This window comes from Mauremys reevesii, linkage group 25 (assembly GCF_016161935.1).
Source record: "Mauremys reevesii isolate NIE-2019 linkage group 25, ASM1616193v1, whole genome shotgun sequence".
Classification (NCBI taxonomy): Eukaryota; Metazoa; Chordata; order Testudines; family Geoemydidae; genus Mauremys; species Mauremys reevesii.
The window spans coordinates 10,316,118-10,329,564 of record NC_052647.1 but is presented as its reverse complement, the minus strand read 5'-3'; the positions used below and the strand labels follow the sequence as shown (position 1 = coordinate 10,329,564).

The following is a 13,447-nucleotide window of genomic DNA, read 5'->3' as shown; positions in this document are numbered from 1 at the left end:
AAAGCCTGGCTGTATTTCTCGGGGGAGAAGCGGCGAACCTGGGGCGGGGGCGGTTGCAGTTTCTCGAGGGAGCAGGGAAGCGAGCGTGTGGACGGTGCAAAGTGGGGCGGCGGAGAAGGGGGCGTTCGGAGCAGAGGAAGTTTGGAGAAGCGGAGAGTTGGGAGCTTTTTCCATGGTCGCTGAGCGGGGGGAAGGCGTTGAAATTTACAAGCTGCAAGGGGGGGGGTTAATCAATGCAACATTTCTAACCATGCAAAAAAAAATAAAAATAAAATAAGGGGCTGCACCGTTTGCATTAGATCTCTGTCTGTTTCGGATGTGTTGGATTTATGGTCTTCTGGGGATGGGTTTGATCCCCCCCGCCGTGTATAATCTATGGGGCAAAGAAATGTTGGGTTTTGCTGCTAATGAAAACGGTGGATTTTTTTTTGGCGGGGGGGTTATTTTAACTCTTCAGCTCAGAGCTCCCTGAAAAGGCACTTTACAGCATTAGCTTTGCTGGATGAGCTGAAGCTATGGTGACATTTCTGAGTTTGGAGGGGGGGACACTGGCTTGAAATGCAGCTAAGAATTGATTTTGTAACCGTCCAAAAGCTTTTGAATTTTTCCACTCAAATAATTAAAAAAAAAACAACACAAAAAACAACCCCCCACCCCCAACACTTGGCAATTGAGTGATGGAGAAATTCAGCTGCTGCTGGGAAGGGGGGTGAAGCCGATTTAAAACAGGTCTTTGGCGCTGATCACGTAACTTCTTTGGCGGGGGGGTCGGATCCACGAAGAGGGAACGCGGGAACGAGGTCTATTTTTAATGCCACCAGAAGGAAGTTTCACGTAGCGAAGATACTTTGGCTTTTGTCTGTTTCAACTTTCCAGTTCCCCCAGCCCGTCCCATAGCTGCGAAGCGGTTTCCCAGGCAGCCTGCGGAGCCGACTCAGGTGGGGGAAAGTAGCGGCTCGGGGCCAGCTCCCAGCCCGTCCCCAGCTAGTCTCCAGCCCCCCTTGGCCGGCGGTCCCCAGGCAGGTCAGGGACCTGCCGCAGGTTGGCTTTGAAGAGGGGGGTAGGAAGCGGAGCTCTGAACTAGCAGCCCCTACATTCACGCCTCAGTCTGAAGCGTATTTTGCCATTATTTGATGCTCTTTTACAAATCATCTTACGTTGAAATATTTTACAGTTTGTTATAAGAAGGGTATAATTGATGCCCTTCAATAGCTGACTTTTTTTTAAAGACCAATTTGTATAGTTTAGTGTCCTTAAAGATTTAAAAATCCTTGTCAATTACACATTGGAATGTTTGGTTTTTTTTACATAAAGCAACTCAGCCCTAAGGAAATCCAGGGCTTTATTTAAAAAAAAAAACCCCAAAATGACATTGCACTTTTATTGTTTTAAATGACTTTTGCTTAAGCAGGGAGCCAAGTAAATAGGTGGGCTTGTGAGCAGCACCGATACACAGAAATGGGAGTCGCTTCTTCGCAAGGCGTTTTTGTCTGTTCTGTTTTCTTCCTTTCCTTTTTGCCATGCTGGCTGCAAATAATGTGAATCACATCTTTGAGGTTTGCCATGGATGGATCTTTCTAATTGGCTGTAATTTCTGTGGTTTGGGGCACTTTTGGAGAGCACAGTGTAGAAACTTTGCCGATCTGTTTGCTCATTTGGTGGGAACAATGGTTGGGGGGGGGATAGTTTTTTCAGTGGCTGGGAATATCTGTTCCTTTCCTTAATCAACAGTAAGTAATAAATAGAGCAAACCATTATTATTATTGGTTATGGAAGAATATCATGAATTCACTTCAGTTCTGCCTTCTTTCATTTTGGATTTGATAAGAGATCAGGAGAATTATTACAATGACAATGAGCATTTTACTCTGAAAGAGCAGCTGGAATTAGAGGAGGGTGTTTTTTAACTCACGCAAGTTACTCTGGAGAGTTCCTGGCTGAACAATGTGGTCCCAGGATTTTTTTTTTTTTAATTTGTTGTTAAAAAGAGGTGGTGGCTGTGGATGGGCTCCATTAGGTCCTTTACACTTCAGTAGCAATTACTATCAGTACCTAATCAATGACTGGCAGTTTTAGGTATGGAAATAAGCAACTAGCGCCCAATGTTTATGGATGAAAACTTCTCTATAAATATAAGGTATCTGGCATAGTACGTACATCTCTATAATGATATATGCACACGTACGTCTGTGTGCGATAGAGCTACGAGTGTGCGATAGAGCTACGAGTGTGCGATAGAGCTAGAAATATATTTTTCTTAGGTATCGTGTGTGTGTGTAGTACAAATACATACATAGATACTGAACCTAATATTTTATATAATATAGTGTGTGTGTGAACACACGGATACTGTACTCAAAGTAACTTATATTTAAGAATTGATATAATATGATATAAATTGTGTATACACACACACACACTACCTAAAATACCCTATATTTAGTGATTTACAGATATTAAATATAAAATATAACTACTGTACTGTACCTAAGATACAACGTGTCTGGGTATATATGTGTGTGTGTATATTGTATATACACGCAGTCATTTCTGTGATACCAGCCTAGTACCTGGCAATATGTGTCCATGTAATATATAGGTGATACATATGAATTGGTGTGTAGGTGAATCGTGCGTGTCTGTGTATAATACATGCAGTACATAAAATATCATACATGTCTGTCGGTGGCATGCATATTTTTGCAACATAATGATATATTGCATTACATACTGTAACTAGTAGTGGATATCTTATAGTACATGGTATGTGTAGAGAGAAATGTATTTTGCACAAACAGCATTGTTGATAATGATGATTTTATTTATCAAGGCATCTTTCTTCTCACTCCGCCACTCCCCACGATGCTCTGGGGTGCCATGTGAACAATTAAAAGACAGTTGTTACCAATAAAACAATAATTACAACATCATTCCATGGATTAAAACCTAAAAAAACCCAACCCCTAACAAAAAAAAAATCAAAGCAAAGAGGCTTTAAAAATCCAAAGCCAAACTAAGTGGGGTCACTTAATTTAAAAAAAAAAGTGAAGAGACAACAGCCAACTTCGTTATAATTTCACGATGTTTCGTTAGTTGGGCAGGAATCCATTTTCGGGGGTAAGGTGGGAGAGTAAAGATGTAATGTTGCGTCATAATTCCTCCCCCATCCTCCAGGCCAAAACGTGCATTTTTTGTAATGTCACAGGCTTGGAAAGAATATTTTTAGCATTAGTCCTGTATTTTATATACATATATATGCGTGTGTCTGGGTCTATTTTTCTGTATAATTATCTAGCATTAGAGCCTATATTTTTAATGGCTATGTAGCTACATCACATTTGGTCCTGTCTTTCTACATACATAACATTACAAACTTGGTTCGATATTTTAGCATTAGGTCCATATCTATCTAGCAGTGGAGCCTATAATTATTAATACTTATATGTATCTTAATAGCTAGAGAAACAGCATGAGAATCTCTCTGTCTCTCTGTCCCCTCCACAGTATCTGTCTGTATTTTTTACAAACTTTTCAAGCCAGGCCTGCCATTTCTGGGATAAGTTTTGGAATATTTTTGGAGGGTTATTTTCTTGCATCTGTTTGTTTTTTAGTTCCTCTCTGTTCGCCCCGTCCTTGGGACCCTGCCAGCCTGGAGAGGCCAGTTTCGTTTCTGCCTCAGGGAGGGAAAACCCAGCTTTCTTTTTCGGAGTCACCCCTTGTTTGTGCCCAGTGAATTAAATCCAGCCTGGCAGATTCCCCGCTGCCCTTCTGCCTCTGCCTGGCTTACTTCTGAACTGATTTCCCTGGTTTCAGTTTCTGGAGCAGAGTAGTTTTTTTCCCCTCTCCCTTTCCTGTTATTAGCGATCTAAAATCACCCCCTGTCCCAGTTCAACTAGTATTGTCCCTCCCGCTCCCTTTCCTAGAAAAGAGTCTCAAATATTGGACCTGCGAGCCTTGCTGAAGAGAAGTTCTGAACTAGGTTATTGTTGTAGGGCCCAATCCTGGGCACTCCCATATCGGCCTCTGGAACTGGATTTCCTGATCTGAGCACTTGGCAAGCCCGAGCCTGCTGTCCCGATCAATAGAGGGCTGGATCCTCTATTGGTGTCAATTGTTGCATGATAATAGCTTATGCCAATGGTGAATCTGGCCCCAAAAGCTTGGTCTCCCTCTGCCTGCGATGGAAACAGTCCGGGGCCCTGAGTTTGAAATAATGTGCTAGAAGTGGGGAAGTTCGGGCCTGGCTGAAGTTGGTAGGAGAGACTTGAGAGGGGCAGAATCCACAGAAGAGCTTTTCAGGAGGGGCGCAGGGTTATCATGGTGGAGGCGAAAAAATTATCAAACTACCTTCCGTGTCGCTTGCCTTTGGTGCCACTTGCTTTTTAAGTGGCATCTGCTCTGTAAGTGTTTGTTTTATTGTTGGATGAAGGAGAACTCTCGTCTGCTACTACCTCTGTTGTATTAACAGTTCTTCAGTTCACCTGGCCCAATTCCATCACTCCCGAGTGTTCGTATTCTTTTCTTTTTTTTTTTTTTTGCTAACAACCAGCTCTGGGTTTTATTTTTTGCAAAAAAAAATTCCCCCCGATCCGCACGACGTTGCACATATAAAATAAAATACACATCTGCTAGCTAGGAGGAGTTGGAGGAGCATGTTTGAAATATGGAGAAAGAAGACCAAGAAAGAGAGCCAAGGTGTTGAGTTTTTTGCTTTTTAAGCCAACACTATTTTCGTGGGGACTTTCGAGTCATTGCAAATTTTTTTTTTTTTTTTTTTACTATTTGCAATTCTGATAATTGATTTAAATCAGGCAGGTTATTTGTATTTAATTTTGGCCTTTATGTGCTGATATGCACTCTTGTGTGTGTTTGATATAAGGGATGTATGTATTATATATAAGTGCGTATGCATGTTTTTATATAATAATAATTAATAATATTTAATTTTTATATAGGGCTTATCAGTAGGTCTCAAAGCACTTTTTATAGACACATACACACACACATACATATATATGTGTATTATATAGATCGCTTTTTATATATCTATATCACATGTATGTATTATATATATATATACACAGACTTCTTAAATTTGATTTGGAATGTGTAATCAATATTGTTTTTTGTATGTGCTTAGTGTGTGTATATGTTATATGCTGTGTCTGTAATGTACAAATATATTCAGTATACATCCATGCACACCTATATATTATATAGAACTAGGGTTACCAGATAGCAACTGTGAAAAAATGGGACGGGGGTGGGGGGTAATAGGCGTCTATATAAGAAAAAGTCCCGACTGTCCCTTTAAAAATGGGACATCTGGTCACCCTATATAGAACCATCTATTAAATATTCGTGTGTACGCTGTAGACATTGTGGATAATATGTGGTCCTGTATGTAGTACGTATAGTGCGTTTATATCGTATAATCACATATACATCCTAACCACGTATACAATAGAACCTCCGAATTATGAACACCAGAGTTGTGAACTGACCAGTTAACCACACACCATATTTGGAGACCAAACAAACAAACAAAAAAAAAGGCAAATGCAGGACATATGGTGTTAAATGTAAACTACTAAAAAAAAAAAAAGGAAAGTTTAATAAAAAAGATTTGACAAGGTGAGGAAACTGTTTCTGTGATTGTTTCATTTCAATAATCACAGAAGTTTAAAGCTGTATTAAGTCAACGTTCAGCTGTAAATTTTTGAAAGAACAGCCCTGAAGTTTGTTCAGTTACAGACATTTCTGAGTTATTCCCAAGGTGTTCGTAACTCTGAGGTTCTACTGTATACTATGGATTTGCGTATAATAATTCATATGCAATATACATATTTTATGTGGTATATGCAGTGTGTGTATATAATATCACATGTACACAGTTTACACTTTATATATATAGTGCATGTATATCACAAATATATACATGCCATACACATATATAATACCATATATTGTATGTGTATTATATATAGACCCACTATTCATCTATATATAACATAGATTTGTAGATTGTGTGTATGGTGTGTGTGTGTTTATATATATGTAAAAGTTGAATATACACACTATACTCATTCTGTATAACACACACACAGATTACACATACATCATAATGTGTGTACATATGTATACGTCATACATAGAAACATCAGCTGATATTTGTAAAAGTGACCAGTGATCTGAGGCATTTCACACTTTCAAATCAGGCCCTGTGTGGAGCCTTGTGTTGGACACCTGAAATCACTCCAATTTAGGCCTGCCGTGTGCAGCCCCACACCCCTGTAGCTGTGCCTCCAGATATGATATATGTTCTCTATCCGTGTGTAGCTATTATACTAATATATCCAGTCACACACACACACAAACAACCTACTGTGTGAAATGAATCTAGTATCTGGGTAAGTGTCTAATTTGTGTGCATATATAACATAGCCTAGATATACGTGTAATCCATTAAAGCAATTATTAGTTACACATTCCAAATCCAATTTCCTTAATAAGTCTGCATTCTTCTCGCCCCCCTTTCAAATGCATTTTGAACCCTCTGTTTTCTAACGTTGGGAATGAAGGGTGGATTTTTATACTGGCGTGACTTGGTGGCCTTCTAATAAAGGGGACAGAGTTTGGGCCTTTCTGACCCACCTAAAATTGACAGGCAAATCTTTGGGGAAGTGCATTTTTCACTGACCAGAGAGTTGGACAGTCGGGGTGGTTAGCTGGGCTATCAGTCCCTATTCCTCCATCTGGTGGTATTTTGAAAGATATTTGCACACACATGTAGCTGTGCAGATGGAAAATCCAGCTCGCTCGCTCGCTCCTTATCTTGGCCTGCTTTGGAGGAGCCTCCCGAACGCAAATCCTTGCTCACCTTTTCCTTGCTCGGTTTTCCTTGACTACTCCCCAGGTTGATTCTGTAAATCCTCACTACTGGATGCAGTCGTTTGTTGACCTGACTGGTGTTACCGCTAGAGCACAGGCAGCGTTGGGCCTTATTTATTTAGAAAATCATAGAAAGCTGTGGCCTGCTTTCGGGTAGGGGGTAACCCAACCAACCAACCAAACCGACTAACAAAAACCCTACAGGTCGTTTGAAAGCAGCCCCATCCAATCCGCTATTGTTAGACATTTTGCTCCACGGGTTTGACTCTTCCCTCCCGATCTTCAGAGCAGAATTTGTTACACAAGGAGCTTTTGGGGGGGAAAGGGAGTTCAAGATGATAACTTATTTCAGTCGGTTCGGGCTCTAGCGGAAAGCCATGGGAGTTTTGCCAGTGGTCTTTTCTTTAAAAAAAAAAAAAAAAGGCATTGGAAAGATTGCAGCAAAGAGTGGGTTTTTCAGACTTTGGGAAAAGAGTCTGAGTGTTGAGGAAGTTAAGGTACTTGCAAGGGAAATGAAGGCATAAAAATATTATATAACCACACATACAAAGACTGAAACAATGAGCTGAACAGGGAGAGTGAAATTAGCGAAGCCTATAAATAAACATTTATGCAGTGTTGAGACAGTATTCAGGTGAGTTTACAAACAATTCATTAAGATATTTATATACTTTCACAGTTTGGGGCTATCAATAGAAACTTAATTACAAACTGTAAACAACTTTCCATTCTCATTGGAATGACAATCCCTGGCTTTCGAAATGGGCAGTTTCTCGGTTTTCTTACTGAGCAAAAAAAAAAAAATGTACAGTAAAAAATGGAAAACCTAAAGTTCAGTTTGACTGTTTTTCTTTTCTTTTGCTGATTTTTTTTTAAGTGGAATCTTTCCTCGGAAAGTCTTTTTGTTTGTTTGTTTGTTTAATTTTTATATTTTAATGTGCTCTGGGCACTGGGATATAGTTGTTTTTAATTTTGGAGGCAAATTTACTCTCCACATTTTGTTTTTTAAGGAGTAATGGTCTATAAAATGAGAACTTCGCCAGCCAGTGCAGATGTAATTTTTTGGGTGCCTCTATAAATTACAGATGTCTACATATCTGTGTATTATTACTACTCTGTGCATTTTTCATAGACAAAACGGCAAGGCATGAATATCTGCACTACAAACACACACTCACTCTCAAGAACACAATATATATTTATATATGATCTCTATATACTGTAGATCCATAGCTGTCAATTGAGCTGTATCCCCTTTATAGCAGCTGAGGATCTGACCCTGTAAGTTTATACGATCTAAAAATGCCAAACAGGAATCGGTGGCGAAAGTACCGTTTTTAGGACGATGGGTACGCTTGGATCATTGACTCGCATGAGTTTTGTCCGACTGCCGAATCCAGGAACTTTTGTGAAATGCAAAGGACGGCTTTATCGCAGCATTATGGACGAGGATTTTAAACACGGCTGCTGGCCAAATTTTGCAGCCTTAACTTAGGAACATCACTTACTGAGCTCAAGGAGAGTTTGCTTGGCTCAGAATTAAACCCAGATATGTATAGTATGTTGAGGTGTGGGGCTGTGCACAACAAGCACAAAAATTGTATTTTAGCCTGGATTTCTGATTGTCATTTTTAGATTAGATAAGCATATAGCATGTCTTCATGTGTGTGCACAAACACACACACTCAGCAACACTTTTATACAAAGGAAAAGACCAGTAAATACACACAAACAAACGTTTTTCTGTGTTTTATTGCCCTAGAAATGCACAATATCTATAGCTGCTTTTTGTGTGTATTTTTACATACATGTATGTAGTGTCTGTAATATGTAGCTATAGATATAAATATGCACACATACATCATATGCATCCATTTACATGTGTGCATGGCGTATGAGTGTGTAAATACATATTTACAGGGAAGTGCTTTCAACTTTCATTCTAGCCTTGCCTTCTACAGATGCTGCAGCACACCGGGTGTGCTCAGATATAGATTTACAAAGTGTGATGACTATTTAGTGTTCCACTCCATGGGTATTAATCTGTATAGAGGATGTGTGTGTGTGTGTGTGTTTGTGCATCTGTGTGTAATCTATACACTGAAACCTTGTTTATTTGAGCTTTGATTCTCCAAATAACTCCTTTATCCAGAATGAGGTCATGTTCCCCCGTGTATGCTAACAGCGTCAGAAAGTCCCCAGCTTATCCAAGCCTCTGCTTATCCAAATTAAATTCCCGGCCCCTTGTGTGGTTCGGGGAACCGAGGTCTCACCATGGCATGATGTGTGTCCATAGGCTGAGCGCTCGGTTGGCTTGTCTTCATTTAGGATTTCTGGATTTCAGGCTGCTCCGTTGGCCTTTTCCTTCCCAAACTGTGTTTCCAAATCTCGGAGCAGAGCGAGATCCCCCATGAAACAAAGATTAGCGGAGCCTGGGGCTGGCATCTCAGCTGGTGTCTGTCGTCGGTAGAGCAAGACCGATTGACCCCAGCTGAGGATCCAGCCCCAGATTCAACATGTCTCTGCCTTTACTCTCTTCCCTCTGCTTTGAGAGAGGCATTTGCCAAGTGAAAACATTCCCAGTATGGGGAGGGGGGGCAGAGTTGCTGTTTACTCTGTTGCTTTCATGTGTACGCATTCGGGATGAGTCTATGAACACAGTGTAAAGGTATAAAGCAGCCCTTGTACGATTTCCCCCACTTTGGAGTAGCAAAATGGACTGGAAGTCCTTAATTACTCTTTAGGTTGCTTTTATTGTTGTCCATTATTAACTCCTTTCCTGAAACTGACACCGGGAGCCCTTTTTTCCATCTGAGCTGACAAATCTGCCCCTCTCCTTTCTTCCTCCACAAGTGATCTCACTTGGACTTGATTTCTATAACAAACTCTCAAACTTTCCTTGCTGCCTTGGACAGAGACCGAGCTGGGACTAGCATTCCCCCGCTCCCTCCTAGGCCTCCGGTCCCATGTCCCCACCAAAATATCGACCGCTCTCTTTGGTTCTTCACCAGTCTCAGTTCAATGGAAGCGGGGCATTCATTGCGAAATTGAAAGAATCCATCCAAATAAGGGAAGGTGTGAAGGAAAAATGATTTAGCTATTTTGGGGCCTGTTTGTGTGTCTATCTGGGATCAGAAGCTTTTTTGGTTTAAATATCACTTATTTATGTATTTTGATTCTTTTTACTTTGGATGCTTTTGTTTTGTTGAGTTTTTAAAGCAAATTAAATTATTGAAAAGGCCTGGAATTGTAAAGGGGACAGAAAAAAGAGACTGGGGGGAGGGGTGCGGTGGGGGGAATGGAAATCTGAATAATTGATGGGAAGCAAAAAGCTTTCTTGGAAAAGCTGGATGCCAACTCAATCCCTTCTGGAAAAGAGGGGGATTTTGTCTGGCTTTTAACAGAGTCCCCCCCCACCACACCCCCAGTTTTGCGGGTGCATGAAACGGAAGAAGTGCTGCCAGAGTGAAGCAGCGAATGAATATAAATTTATAATCTGCACCCCTGCGGTGGCCGCTGGCGTAAAGTTGGTCGATGCCAGAGAGCGACTTTGCTTCCGCTGCCCCGAAAGCAGATTGCGGCTTTTGGGTCTGGCGTGTGCGTGTGACGGTGCCAGCGGCCTCCGAAAGCAGGCTGGCCACAGAGGCACAGTGTGGTGCACCTCTGCCCCCGCCTGCGGCACATGGTCGTTTAGATTCCTGGTCTAGGTTCTGTTGTCGTGTTTAGTGTGCGGGTGCTGGGTGGGGTCTGTGGCCTGTGCGCTGCAGGAGGTCAGCCTGGAGGATCTGCCCTTAAACTCTCATTCCGTGCATTGTACGAGTGCCCGGAGCACAGAGTCGAATGAGCTTGAGCACAGAAGTGGCAAAAGCGGGGCCGGCTGCCCCGCCCTTGGGAATGATTCCTGTCCCTTTGCGCCGAGTTGTTTTTAAATCCGGAAATAGGCAATTACTGTACGGCGAGTGCTTGTCGTTATGCCGGGTGCATGGGGGAGTGAAGGAGAGTCAGAGACTGGGGAGGGGTATAACCTAAGACTCTAGATGGACTAGAATACAAGTGGGTTATGGACCAAGCCCCCTTTGTGGGTGTGTGGGTGTGGGTGGGGGAGCATTGGAAATCCTGAGTGTGACTATACTGGTCAGTATAGATCGCCATTTCTACCGGAGCATGGCTCTGTCTCTACCTTCTCTCTGTACATAAGTATCCAGGGATCGTTGTCTGAATTCCAGGTCCTGCCAATGTAATGTAGAGACTCTGTAACTGCCTGGACGAGGGAATAGATACATACAATCCGTTTATGTAAGAGTGGGTATATAAACTTCTGTAGCGCAAATATTCTGCAGCCTGAATTCTCTCTGTGTGAGTGTGTATAATATATTCGTTTGTCGAAATATATTATATACAGGAGACTCTCTATAAAAATCTTAACTCGCACGTTCCATCAGTAGATCTCAGATTGCTTTACAAAGGGGTCAGTATCATCATCTTTGTTTTACAGCTTGGGAAACCGAGGCACAGAGAGACGTGAGTAGCAGCCGTTCACCCAGCAGGCAGTAGCAGAGCTGGAATAGAACCCAGGGGTCTTGAGTCCAGGGCTCTCTCACATAGGCCGAGCTACCATGTCCTAATCACTGGATCTATGTCAGAGGGTGCGTGTAATTGTCTTGCTCCTGCCATCGCTCAGTCTGAACTCGGTGTTAATTTGTTTTATCTCTTCTATCTCTGTAGACTAAAATACCCTCCAGCTATTGCCGTCTCGAAAGCACTTTGTGCTATTTGAGCTTTATTTATTACTCCCCGCATTCATAAGCTGCCCATCGCCGCGGCATCTGGGCTGCTACCAGAATCCAAGGACAGCCCAGCGAGGCATGTCTCGCATCAGGTGCTCTGGGCAGAGGGGTGGATTTGGAACTCATGGTTCGTTTCCACAGGGTGGCAAACACCTTCCCATTTCGCTGCCAAACCCGCTGCTAATAGGCAGTTAAGCCTGAGCGGCTAGTCCCTCAGAGCGCTGAGTTCCCCTAGAATTAACCCTCTCCAGAGCAGGCCGGGGGTGAGTTCAGGAAGGCTACGAGTCGCCGCCCGTTTACTCAGCTCCTCGGGAACAGGTTTTTGCCAGTGACTTTCTCTAGTTTTTTGGAGGACGTGGCGGGAGCCAGGGCGACGTGCCCGAGGGGCCAAGGAACCCCTTGAGCAAACCACCCCGACCCTTGCGCCTGATAAGCAGGGTCCGGATGAGGCTGCTGGGGCAATCGGGGCTGGCGATCCTGGCGTGGTTCGCCAGGCCACGTGCGGGCTGAGAGAGGGGCTGATCGCGCTCTGTAAGACGCGGGAGGGGGAAGAGCCAGGACAATGTTGGCCCAAGAACAAATGGGGATAAACTGAGGCTGGAAATAGGGAGACGGTTTCTAAGCTCCAGAGCCGGGAGGGTCCGGAACAGCCTCCTGTAGGAGCAAAGGGCCTCCCTGGTTTGGAGCTGGGTGACGGGCAGCCTGCGATGGCAGGGACATGGCGCAGTGCCCCAGGCGGTCCCGCTGCTCCCACTCTCCTCAGCCATTTTCCACAGCGACTTGTAGAGTCCTTTGAGCTCTGCTCCCGGGGTTAAACCTTCTGGCAGAGCGAAGACCTCGCGCGGCTCGGTGGGCCCCACGTTCGAGGGCTGATCCCCGGTCCCCTGCGCTTAGCTTGCTTGCTCCTTTCTTTGCTGTGCGCTCCTGGTGTGTGTCAACGCACCGAGCCAGTAACTCTGAGAGCCGTGCTGCTCAGAGCCCCGCGTGGGGGCAGCCCCCGAGGTTCAGGCCACGGAGATAAGCTCAGGTTGGTGCTGCAGGGACAGCTCCAGTCACCCTTCCGAAACGAGATAAGAACAGGCACCATGCACTGGCTAGATGTTTTCTCTGCCCGGTTCTCTCGGGAACTGCTGGAACAACTGACCCCAAACTTGTCCCACTCACGTGAGCTGCGTGAAAACTTTCGGACTAATCTTTTTTCCGGCAAAGAAATGTACATTCGCGGACAGTGGAACCTTTTGTGACTTTGTGTCAGTTTCACCAAATTGTTTTGGTTTAAAGAGGGGGAAAAAAAGCTAAAAAATAAAAGGGGGAAATGTGGTTTTGAGGGGTTCGAAAGGAGCTGGCCCAGGTTTTCCAGTCAAAGTGACTTTTTGTTTGAACGTTTCTTTTACTTTTATTTTAATCTACTTCAAAATGCTTAGAAATGGTCGCAATCAGAACTAATTTTTGATGAATGAAAATGTCTAAAAATGTCATTTTGTCTTGATCAAACCGTTTTGATTTTGCAAGAGCAAAATGCTCCTGTTCCACCCAAAGTGAGTTATTCTTTTGCCTTTTTGATTAACCCCCAAATTTGGAAAAATTTAGGTTTTGGGCCGAACCCCCCCGCTGGTTTTCCAGACTTGCCAGCGAACCGAAACATCCAGGCTTTGCACGGCTCCACTGCTCCCCGTACCCTGGGGAGTTACAGCAATTTCCGAGACAAGCAGAGCAGGCTTGTGGATTTTAGAGCACTTTGAAACATCGCTGGTTGACTGAACCTTAAC

General features: G+C 43.3%; 1 protein-coding gene across 17 annotated transcripts in view; it reads left to right on the top strand.

Annotated features, from left to right (window-relative positions):
• Nucleotides 1–13,447, top strand: part of NFIX (nuclear factor I X) — a 211,685-nt gene that overhangs the window by 86,417 nt on the left and 111,821 nt on the right. Inside the window, exon 1 of one of the 17 annotated variants that reach the window (XM_039513975.1) lies at nt 810–834. The exons of 15 other annotated variants lie outside the window; for them this stretch is intronic. The gene's annotated coding sequence lies outside the window, so the exon portion shown is untranslated. Of the gene's footprint in view, nt 1–809; nt 939–13,447 lie in introns of those variants that run through there. One more of the 17 variants, XM_039513974.1, reaches the window with a different exon arrangement.